Source organism: Rattus norvegicus, chromosome 17 (assembly GCF_036323735.1).
Source record: "Rattus norvegicus strain BN/NHsdMcwi chromosome 17, GRCr8, whole genome shotgun sequence".
NCBI lineage: Eukaryota > Metazoa > Chordata > Mammalia > Rodentia > Muridae > Rattus > Rattus norvegicus.
The window spans coordinates 16,910,862-16,921,900 of NC_086035.1; the positions used below are offsets into that span (position 1 = coordinate 16,910,862).

Below are 11,039 nucleotides of genomic sequence, written 5' to 3' on the forward strand. Positions count from 1 at the left end.
GCCAGAGGTCAGGGGGCATGTCTGTGAAATAGTCTTCGGAACATGAGAGAGCATCTGTACTCATGAACTTACTACAGTGGCTGTGGCTTCTACATAAGGCCTGCACAAAATCAAGGCAATAGAAATTTCTGTACAGACACGCAAGGGCTTGGGAGAGTCAGTTTTCTTTAGGGAACTTGTCCCTGGTGGACTACGCATGCTCCAGTGGATGGCCTGACACCCATAGGCACAAGACAATGCTGACCACATTGGGTGGGTTATGGAAAGAGGACATGACATTAGGCGCAGAAGTGATAGGGATTTCTCTGGGGATTTGGAGTGGGTATTTCTATAATCACAATACATAATATGCATGCCTGAAATTATCAAAGAATGAATACAGATATAATAAAATAATAAATTTTCCTTAGAAAAGGAACAGAAGTGATGCATTTGCATTTTCAGTGACACTGGTATTGTCTGAATTTATGTTGATCCCTATTTGATTAAGGACCAGCCAAAGTCTCTGATCCTTAATCACCCAGCACAGTCAAGGAGGCCAAAGAACATGCCTGGAGGAAGGCGTGTCTTGGCCCAGGGCTAGTTTGTTCCTGATGGGGGTTGCACCCCCAAGCCCCACCTGTCAGAGGAACGCTTGCTTAGCGATGGTAAAGCCCTACTTCGTTTATTTCTGTAACATGGAGTCTCAAAGCCCCGCGGTGCCATTTTCCAGTTCATGGGACTCAAGTCCCTTCACGTTAATTGAGGGAGACAATTGCTCTTAAGAAGCCTAGAAGCTCCTAGATCTTTTAATTTCCTGACCAAGACTAAAGAAAATCTTACTGAAAGTCACCTTGGTGATTTTAAAAATAAAACACCCTAAGAGCTCTCGCTCTCTCTCTCTCTCTCTCTCTCTCTCTCTCTCTCTCTCTCTCTCTCTCTCTCAATAAAAGGTACATAGGGCTAAGTAAAGTTTAACTCCCAAAGGATTAATTTTTAGGGAATGAGTCTATTTGTTCTGCTCATGGACTTCCCATCCCTTTCCATGCTATCTAAGAATCATTCTTACTTTTGTGTGCTCGTGTGTGCATGCGTGTGCATGCGTGTGCATGCGTGTGTGTGTGTGTGTGTGTGTGCGTGTGTGTGTGCTCGCGCACGCACACACCCATACAGACAGGTGGGAGAGGCTTGCTAGTAGCAGCTGTGGGTCAGGGATATGGAGGCACCAGGACTGTGGAGGGATCAGGGCTAGACCTGTGGAGAGAGCTTGGCTGTAGAGTGAATCGTGCCCCAAGGAGCTGAGGAAATGAAAGAGATCCTCATTTTTCAACCTCGTATTGTTGCTGTTGAGCCTGTAACTTCAGCCTGGATGACGGCGTAGGGCTTTAGGGCGAGGGTCTCTCCAATAGCTTTCTGCTATTGTTAAGTCCATCTCAGAGTTAATCATTTTCTTCAAGGAGGGAATGCTGTAATAAAGATAATTAAATTGAAATTCAATATAGTGGGGCATTGCACTACAGCTCTGTATCAGATGAGGTTTCTGAGAGAAGCCATTTACTGGGAGGGTGGAGTGTATGGTATGTAATTAACAATTATGTTTGTCAGGGTTATGAAACAGAAAATTAATAACACGGTGACTGTGAAGCAGTGTGCAGAGCCACAGAATCAAGGTGACTAGACTATCATTTCCTTTGCCCTCACAGCAGCAGCATCTTCCTTTGCCAGAAACAGAGCGTTAGTTCATGTGAATTTACTGACTGTTTTTTAAAACGCCTCTCAATTTCAGTCTGGGAATTTATTTTTTCTCTCTGCAGTGGTTATTTTCAATCCTGACCACATACTAGAATTCCCCCCAAGAGCTCTGTAAATCCCAATGTCCAGGTCCTCTGCAGACACAGCAAAGCAAAAAGCCCTGAGGTTGTGACTGGAGTGCCAGGATTTCAAAGTACTCTCCAGGTGGTCGCCATGGGCAGCCAAGATTGAAGAGTGTGGTAGTAAATATTTAATGTGATTGATTTCCCTGGCAGAAGTGTTAGGTTAAAAGAAAAGGGGGGGAAAGATTCACAGACTGTATTTGTCTTGACCAATCAAAAATTTCAGGATGTGTCCACAAATAGGAGGGAGTCTTGAGGCCGAATGGTGTAATGTTTAAATCCCTCTGCTTCCAGCAGAAACCCCTCTGAGGATCCTGCCTCTTTCCCATCCATTCCTCAGCTTCTTAGAATCCACGAATGTTTTCACGTTTCTCAATGAGCCTGGCTCCAGAATTCTCCAAATGACTGTGGGCAAGAACTGACTCTCTCCTAGCCTGTCAGCCCACTGGGAAGGCCCCATGACAGAATGAGAGGCCATCAAGGTCACAGCGATGATCCCTCACTGGGGGAATGGAGGCATGTGTGCTTGGCAAATCGCCATTCGAAACATGCCTGCAGATCTCAGAAAAACAGAGAGCTTCTATCCGCAGACGGTGCAGCTTCTGCTTCAAGGGGGAAGCTGCCATTCCTGTGTAGAGCACACATTCACAGACATACGTACACACAATGGATGGAAACACAGACAACTTTGGGGTACATAGCATTTCTTTATTGGTCTCTGAATTTTGAGCTGTCACCAAACCGGATTGCTGGTGAGTTTATCGCTCACTGGGATTGCGAGTTTTACTTTTGGTGAGCTGTGTGTTTTGAGGCTACCGTCTTTGGATTTTTCAATGGGATTTTATGGAGAACCTTTGGATCTAGCAATGGTAATCCACTTGAGTACATTTTCAAAAACCACCTATGAAGTAACTGAACTTTGCCCACTTTCTGGACATTGAGCACACCTTGTATTTAAAATGCTAGATGCTAGAGGTATGGAGTGGGGATAGAGTGGTGTGGGAGTCAGCCTGCATGCTGAGAATCAGTCGCTAAAAACCCTTCTTTTTTTGTCCTCTTAGTTCTGACACAAACTGTTTGTTGAGGAAGAGCTACAGTCATCATCGCATCGCTCACCATGTTTGGAGAGGACAACACATTCCTTTCTGGCCATAGCCAGTGAGATCCTAACTGCTTCTCTTCACACTTAGCCACATGTGGCAGCCACGGGGCTTCTTGCTCAAGTCAGTTTTTCCCAGTGCATATTTTTTTTTCTGCAGAGATTATTCTGATTTTCCTGACAGCAAATGAAAAGAATGAGGAAAAGCAATTATGCATTTGACTAAGAACAAAAGACCAAGCCTATTAAAATATGAATGCTTTGAAATTTAAATTGGGTTAATCACATTTATCAATACAACTCATTTTTAATTTGCTTTCCCCTTTGTTAAATAACTACCGCCTAAATTGGGAGACCATGGCTGTGTTCACGTAGGCAGTGTTGTAACCAAATAAGTGTAATACAGATTTGCAGTCTTGGTGCTTTCGACTCTGACTAGTGGTGTGCCCACGACATGCATGCAGACAGGACAGGCTATTTTCTACACCAGCTTTGGGATCGGGGGGGGCGCGGAAAGGCAGATGAAGTAGTTGCTGGGCAAGCCTGAGATCTTGAGTTCTATAGTCAAACCTTGCAATCTCAGCATCGGGAACCAGGAGAGAAGCGGATCTTACCCACCTGGTGCGGTCCAGGCCAATGAGAGGCCTTGTTTTTGCGAGGGTGGAAGGCTCTAGACTAATCACAGTCAAGATGGATTTCCTGCCATGCCTGCACTCATGCGCAAGTGCAGTAGGGTGAATGCACATGCGCGTGCGCGCGCACATGCGCGCGCGTGCAGCGCTCTCTCTGTCTCTCTGTCTCTCTCTCTGTCTGTCTCTCTCTCTGTCTGTCTCTCTCTCTGTCTGTCTCTCTCTCTGTCTGTCTGTCTCTCTCTCTCTCTCTCTCTCTCTCTCTCTCTCTCTCTCTCTCTGTCTCTCACAAAAACAAAACAACAAAAACTCCTTCTCTTATCACGTAGTGGAAGCTCACTCGCGGCTCATCACTTGGGCAGTGACCTTCTGGGATACCGCCTAGATGCTCAAAGATTCTGCTTTAGCTTGAGTCTAGAAGGAGGCCCCGTGAGACCCGAAAACGGTCCTTTAGATTAGAAGTCTGAGAGGCTGAGTAGTTGCGGTGGGATAAGCACAGCGAGTCCTTCTTTGTCCCCTTGCATCTTCAGTGAAGCTGTTGGCTCCTCCCCCATCTCCAAATGCACACACCAAGAATCACACAGGAAAACCCTAACCAGCATCCACGACCGCTGCTCACCACAATAGCTACACAGGACCAAGACACTTAAGCTATGGCAGTCTGTGGCTGCCCATTCCTACTTATTGGAGAAGGGCCTTGCAGACAGCAGCCAGGGGTTCAAGACATTTCAGTCATCTACTGGATGACTAAAGAAAGCAAAGAGATATGGGATTCTTCAAGAAAGCAGCCGTTGTAGATGACAGACAGATTTCAAAGATGTTAAATATCACTTACATGAAGTTATTTTATGTGCTTAGTGAAGAGTAAGAATTTGGTGAAATCATCGCGGAAGTTAGACTGGGAATCACGTTGAGTCATTTCAAGCTTGTAGCCAGCTATAGAAAAAAAAAGGAGTAAGATCAAATTTAGTTTTAAACATCTCAATATTTTAAATGCTTGGAAGTACAATCAAATATTTAAGTTTTATTTTCGCCACAATTTTAGACTATACACAAAACAGTAGCATTTGGAAGCAAACCCCAAGTAGATATTTTAAGTTTCTCCCTGCTTGATACAGCATCTCTATTCATTTACGTCGTTTCTAGATGTTTATCAGCTTAGGGAAGAGCTAGGCGTTTAATAGCATTTTTTTCTTGTTTCCCTCCTTCCGCTCCTCAGCACTTCCTGCCCAATAGCCTGATTTCCACTTTCCGGTCACATATGACATAACAAAGTTAAAAGTACTTTTTTCTGTGCTTTCTGAAACGAAGCCCAGGATGAACCTGGAATATCTGAGGGATGAACGAATGGCTCAGTAGAACCTGAATTTGAATCATCTGAACCTACGTGAAGCTGAGCAAGGACCTGCACGTCTGTAATCTCAGTTCTTCTCCAGCAAGAAGGGAGGCATAGGCACGAGAATTCCTCAGAGCTCTGACTAAGTCAGCCTGGTCTGTGTGGCCCCATTCAGTAGAGAGGTCCTGTCTTAGACCTGGTGGAGGGTGAAGACTGATACCTGAAGCTGACCTCTGTCATATGTACATGTGCTGGTGCTGTGATGCACACAAACATGCACACATGCGTGTGTGCGCGCACACACACACACACACACACACACACCCTGAAAAATGTATAGGATCTGTATATGTCTAACTAATGATAAGTCTATCTCATCTAAATGCATAATTTTCATCCTTCTATCTATATCATCTATCTCATCTACTGTCTATCATCTTTCTATATATATCATCTATCATCTGTCTATCATCTATCTATAGTCTGTCATATATTTACCTATAGTCTATCATCTATAAATCTATCTATATCTATCTGTATCTATTATCTATCTGTCATCTATCAATCATCTATCTACCTATCATCTGTCTATCTATCTATCATCTATCATCTATAGATCTATCACCTATCTATAGTCTATCATCTGTCTATCTATCATCTATCAACCAATCTACATATATATTTATATATCTATCTGTCATCTGTCAATCATCTATCTACCTATCATCTGTCTATCTGTCTGTCTGCCTATCATTTATCTATCATCTATTTATCTGTCTATCATCTATCTAAAGTCTATTATCTATTATCTATCTTCTTACCTTTCTTTCTTTCTTTCTTTCTTTCTTTCTTTCTTTCTTTCTTTCTATAATCTATCTACCAGTATCCATGCATTTACCTCCCTTCTATCTATCATCTGTTGATCTAGCCATCTATCATCACTCATCTAGAGGCTGGAGTGAACTCATTTCACTTCCGAATGCCACCTTCGTTTCTCTTCCTCCTCTATCTGCACACAATCATGTATCGATATGCGTTTTCCTTTCAAAGAATCACACAGAGTAGAATATTCATTCATATATTAATGTTATTCTGTGGAAAGGATGTGTCTTTGAGCATGCATCTGTAAACCCCCACAGCCAATGAAACTCTTTATAGCTCTTAGGTAAGTATAAAACTAAATGTAAGGGAGGCTGGGCATTTGCCACTCGCTTCTGTTTTCCAACTTTATTTCACAATACAGAATAAGTCAGAACAAAAAGATAAGTGAGGGGCATACAAGATAAATAATCCTTTGTAGCCAGACTCCGAGGACCCGGAATATTAAGACGTGTTCACAGAGAACAGCATTTACCAATCGCGCCTTCCCTTCCTTCACCACACTTCACATGGACGGACATTTCTCTGGAGCTCCCCATCGCTTGGCTAGTTTTCTATGTGAGATGTGTGGCTGCCTTGGTCGTGGCTGAGGCTTCATGTACCTCGCCACTACAAAGCTGTTTCTCTTCCTGAACTTTCCCTGTCACTGCCTTTGTTTCCCGTGGAAGGCAAGATGACAAGGCTTTTCCAAATGCGTGTTCTTATTTTCCGCAATATGTATATTTTTTTCAGTCCCACGCTGACGGCTTTATTCCACAGCACAACGGCAGTTGCTAAGCTTTCCTGAACAATGCCATCCTGGCAAAATCACTCAGGGAAGACGGGCTCACAGAGACAGATTTCAGCCTCAGAAAGGATGTAACAAATCACAGCGTGGGAGGAGGAAAACATAAAAATGATGAAGCGTACCTTGCTGGGAGTGTGTTTTTAATCACCACCTTCAAAACCAGGCAAGATTCTAGAAACTTCTTCAGTGGAGTCTACACTTATAAATTCCAATGCTTTCTTGCTGAGGGATCTAAGCTTCTCTCTCTGTCTCTCTCTGTCTCACCCCCCACCCCCCCCACACACATTTGTCCTCTTGACTATATACATTGCTCTACAGGGGGCTAAATTCCAGACCTGGGCCTTTTCAGGGACTGGGGTGGGGGTGCCCAGCATTTCCATAATGAGACATTCCCCCCCCCAGTCTTCCTGCCTTCTGAAGGGATTGTGTATAAATGCCTGTCAGCTTTGCAGCAGTGAGGCAGCTTCCTGAATTGCTTAGAGCCAGCTTCCAGTTGCCAGCCTCTGAAGTGGCATTAAAGCAATGTTCCTTTCTTAATGAGTATTAAATTTACTTTTAGGCAAACCCTCTAGCTGGCAATAAGTGTTCCTTGGGCTTGCTACTGGCTTTCTCTTCCTTGGTAATTAGTCTGTTGCTAGTGACTACTCAGTCCTTCTCTTTGAATCTAGAAACTTTGAATGTTTTTGTCTTATGCTTAACTTCAAAACTAGGAACAGCGCGGACACTTTTCAAGTCATTAAGTAGGGCTTCTCCTCAGTTCTGGAACAAATCGGTATGGCTTTGAGGTTGTGATAAACTATCTACCTTTGAATCCAGACCTCACTTCATATAGCAGGACTTGAACAGTCATCTACTGGTGGGTCAAATCTACCTCAGCACCTTCAGCTAGAAATAGAATTGTCGTGTGTGTGTGTGTGTGTGTGTGTGTGTGTGTGTGTGTGTGTGTGTGCTTGAGAGAGAGAATTTCTGGAGACTTAACCAAGCACCACCACAAGGTGTTAGGCCAGCACTCTTACCAGCCTCTCCCCCTTTTCTTTTAGGTTTTTTAAAATGGAGTCTTTCTCATGATGGCCTTTACTTCGCTCTGAAGCTTCAGCAGGCTTCAAACATAAGATCCTTCTGCCTCAGTCTCCTGAGTAGCTAGGGTCATAGGCTTGTGCTACCAGGCTTGAATAATTTCATATTTTTAAATAGAAGAAGGGGATGTAGCACTGTTTATTGAGAGAAGCACCTTGCAAATGACTGGGTCCCAGCATTTATGCTGAGCTACCCACAAACGTGTAAAAAAAAAAAGGCTCTAGGGAATCTACTGCTCTTTTCTGGCTTTCACTGACACATGTATGTACAAGCATGCATGCATCAATACACACACATACACACACATATACACACACATACACACACATATACACACATACATACACACATACACGCATATACACACACATACACGCATACACACACACACACACACACACACACCACACACGCATGCACACATCCCTTAAAATATTGAGTGGTAGCAGGTTATGATGTGAAAATCATCTGAGATTCTAGTTTTGACTTCCATAAAGGAAGTTTATATATTATGCGCATTATGTCTGTATGAAGTACAGTTGTTTCTATGCTACAGTGGTTGAGTAGATAGTCACAAATGTAACCTAACCACACCAATGCCATTGGGCTCCACAGAGCTTAAAACATTATTATCTGCCTCCTTATACACAAAAACCTGCAAAGCCTGGTTCAAGCATTTGATTGATCATGGGCACATCAATTTCTTCTTACAGCCTCAATGACTTCATCGATAGAAAGGGATTGATCACACAGCAAATCACAGGACTATTATAAAGAACAAATGAGGTCATCGATCCCCCAACACTTAGAAAGCTCACTGTTAAAGTAAAGGTGGAATGACTGGTTATTGGTTACACTGCTCTGAGAATTGTTTTGTCCTCTTACTAGTTTCACTGAATTGAAAATAGATGAGTTATGTTCTATGCCATAAATTTCCTTGTGCTAGTCTGACTTTAAGATAGTCAGCCAAAGGAATTTATTGTTTCTAAATATCCAATTGGCTATCATAAGTCAGGTCTTCATCTCCTAATATAGGCTGTGTGAAAATGAAAGTCCCCTATTCTTTCAGTCTCCTAGGAACATCTTAGAGTCATATTTATAAAAGTTTCCCCCTCAATCCCATTCTGGATATATCCACATGTTTGTTTTAATCATTTACAGATTGCTGAGGGAGACAAGGTAAACTGTACATTCTCCAAACCAGTTGGGCTTTTGCAAGAGGTTTGCATACAGAATAAAAGGGAAAATTTGGCTATTTATCATTCTTGTCAAACGTAAATTATATATATGATAATAAATATATATTAAATGCTTAATAGTTTAGAAGCAGAGTTCTTCAAAAATTCCACCTTAAGTCTGAGCCTGCAAACTCATCCGCGGATAAAAATCCAATAAAGATTTCTCCGCTGACAGGATGAAGGCATTTGCCATGCTGCTAATGAAGGAGGGAATAGAGGAAATCCATTTGGTTATTTTCTGATTCCTGTCCAAAAGCAATTGCCTCCCGCTGTGGTTTGTTCTTTGCGCTCACACAGCGCTGGGCCATGTCCAAACCCTCCATCTATTTTGATCTAGGAGAGCTAACTTCTTTGATGTGTATCTGTGGCTCCTAAAGGGCTGTGCCAGGTTTAATCAAAGGTGCATAGCTTCAGCAAAAAATAAATGACGAGAGATGATCATAGTGTCACAAGCAGGGGTGTTCAGCAGGCTGCAGACTTTGCCGGGGCCAGCCCCCCGCTTCCTAGGATAAGCAGAGGAACCCCAGAGTATCTCTCTCAGAAGAAATAATCTCAGGAAAACAGAACAAAGGGAACCAGGCAATCTTCTCAAGCTCTTCCTTCCATTTCACCGTGCAACAGATATTCCTGTGGCTGAGGCAGTGGAGGCCGGCACTGCTCTGCAGGATACTATCACTGAGGGTGTGAGCCCAGAGGGGACATTCAACTTGGCACTAGGGGCTTTGGGACCTCAGGGGGAGTAAGCTAGGGACGAGCATGTAGGTACTGTCATGTCAGAGCCTACCCTAGCTTCAGGGAAGCAAGTGATCGCTTAGTGACTTTTTAAAATGAGGCTGGCCATATGTTACCCATTGATCCATGTGACAATTACAGAACAAGGAGTCCCCCAGAAGCTCTCCATTGACTCTGTCACCAAAGTGTTTCCCATACAATTAGATCTTTCCCCCTCTAAAAACGTTTCGGTTGTACATATACAAAATGCATATATTGCTGTCAAACCACACAAAGTGGATGATATAATATGGTGAATTGTGAAACTCATCGTCTCTTATTGCTCTAATCTGAGGTGCTGAGTATCTGATCTACAGCCTGGGGTGTGTTAGGCTATGTCCCCAGCTCTAGTCTTTTCTTTCTCAAGTGTGGTCAATGCTCACATTTTACATGTATGAAGAAGTAAGTACAGGTGCATGTTCATGTGTTTGCCCATGCAGGTGGAGGCCAGACGTGACCATCAGACAAGGTTTCCACCATAGCTCTCACTGTATTTTCTGAGACACGTTCTCTCACTGAATCCCAAGCTCACTGATGTCTATCTGGCTAACCATCAAGCTGTAGGAACCCACTTGTCTTTATCCCCTTTTCCCCATGTTAGCATTACAGGTGTGCTGTGAAACCCAGCTTTTATCTGGGTTCTGGGCATCTGAACCTAGGTCCACATACGTCACTGATAGAGTCAGATCCCAGTCTCCAGCTTTAAATTATAACTCTGTATAAGATTGGTGTGTAATGTCTTCTACCCATCTCCCCAAGTATATATTAATATTTTATTATCATTATATCCAAAGATACTTCCAGAAGTCTTGCTTCTATATTTAAAAAAAAAATCACTGCTATGTGAGCTGTATGGGATAAAAGTCTTTTTCTCAAAAATGTTGGCTCAACTTTAAGAACCAAAAGTCTCAAAATGTCTTCATGATTTTAGGATGGACTGTGATCGAATAAGCTCCTACAGATTTTACACACTCCTGCAAAATTCCCTTAGCTCTACCTCAAGCGGATGCCACCTTCATCCCTCCCACAATGTCATTGTGTCCTGTAGATGAGATGTCATAACTCTCAGACTACCTCTCAGATATAGATGACATAGCTGTCTCACTACTACTCAGGCTTTACCTGAGACAACAGCACCTTCCCTCAGAACAATGTCTCCTCACACACTGGAAGAGATGGAAGCGGAAGCGGAAGCAGAAACGGAAACGGAAGCAGAAACGGAAACGGAAGCGGAAATGGAAACGCTGCTGTGTTTTGGTCTGTCCTAATATCAGTACGTAGTACTACAGTGACGTTGCCTTTTTAACTCTCTGCTTCCATATCCTGCATCAGAAGGTCTTGCCCTCAGCCTTCTAGAGACAATTGGAGCT

The 11,039-nt window shown here is 43.1% G+C and overlaps 1 long non-coding RNA gene across 1 annotated transcript; it reads right to left on the minus strand.

Moving 5' to 3' along the window:
• Window positions 1-4,390: 4,390 nt before the first annotated feature.
• Window positions 4,391-10,912, minus strand: LOC134482826 (uncharacterized). Its single transcript, XR_010059421.1, has 2 exons — window positions 10,792-10,912; window positions 4,391-4,517 (listed from the first exon to the last, which is right to left on the minus strand). It is a non-coding gene; the product is annotated as an uncharacterized LOC134482826 (long non-coding RNA).
• Window positions 10,913-11,039: the final 127 nt, after the last annotated feature.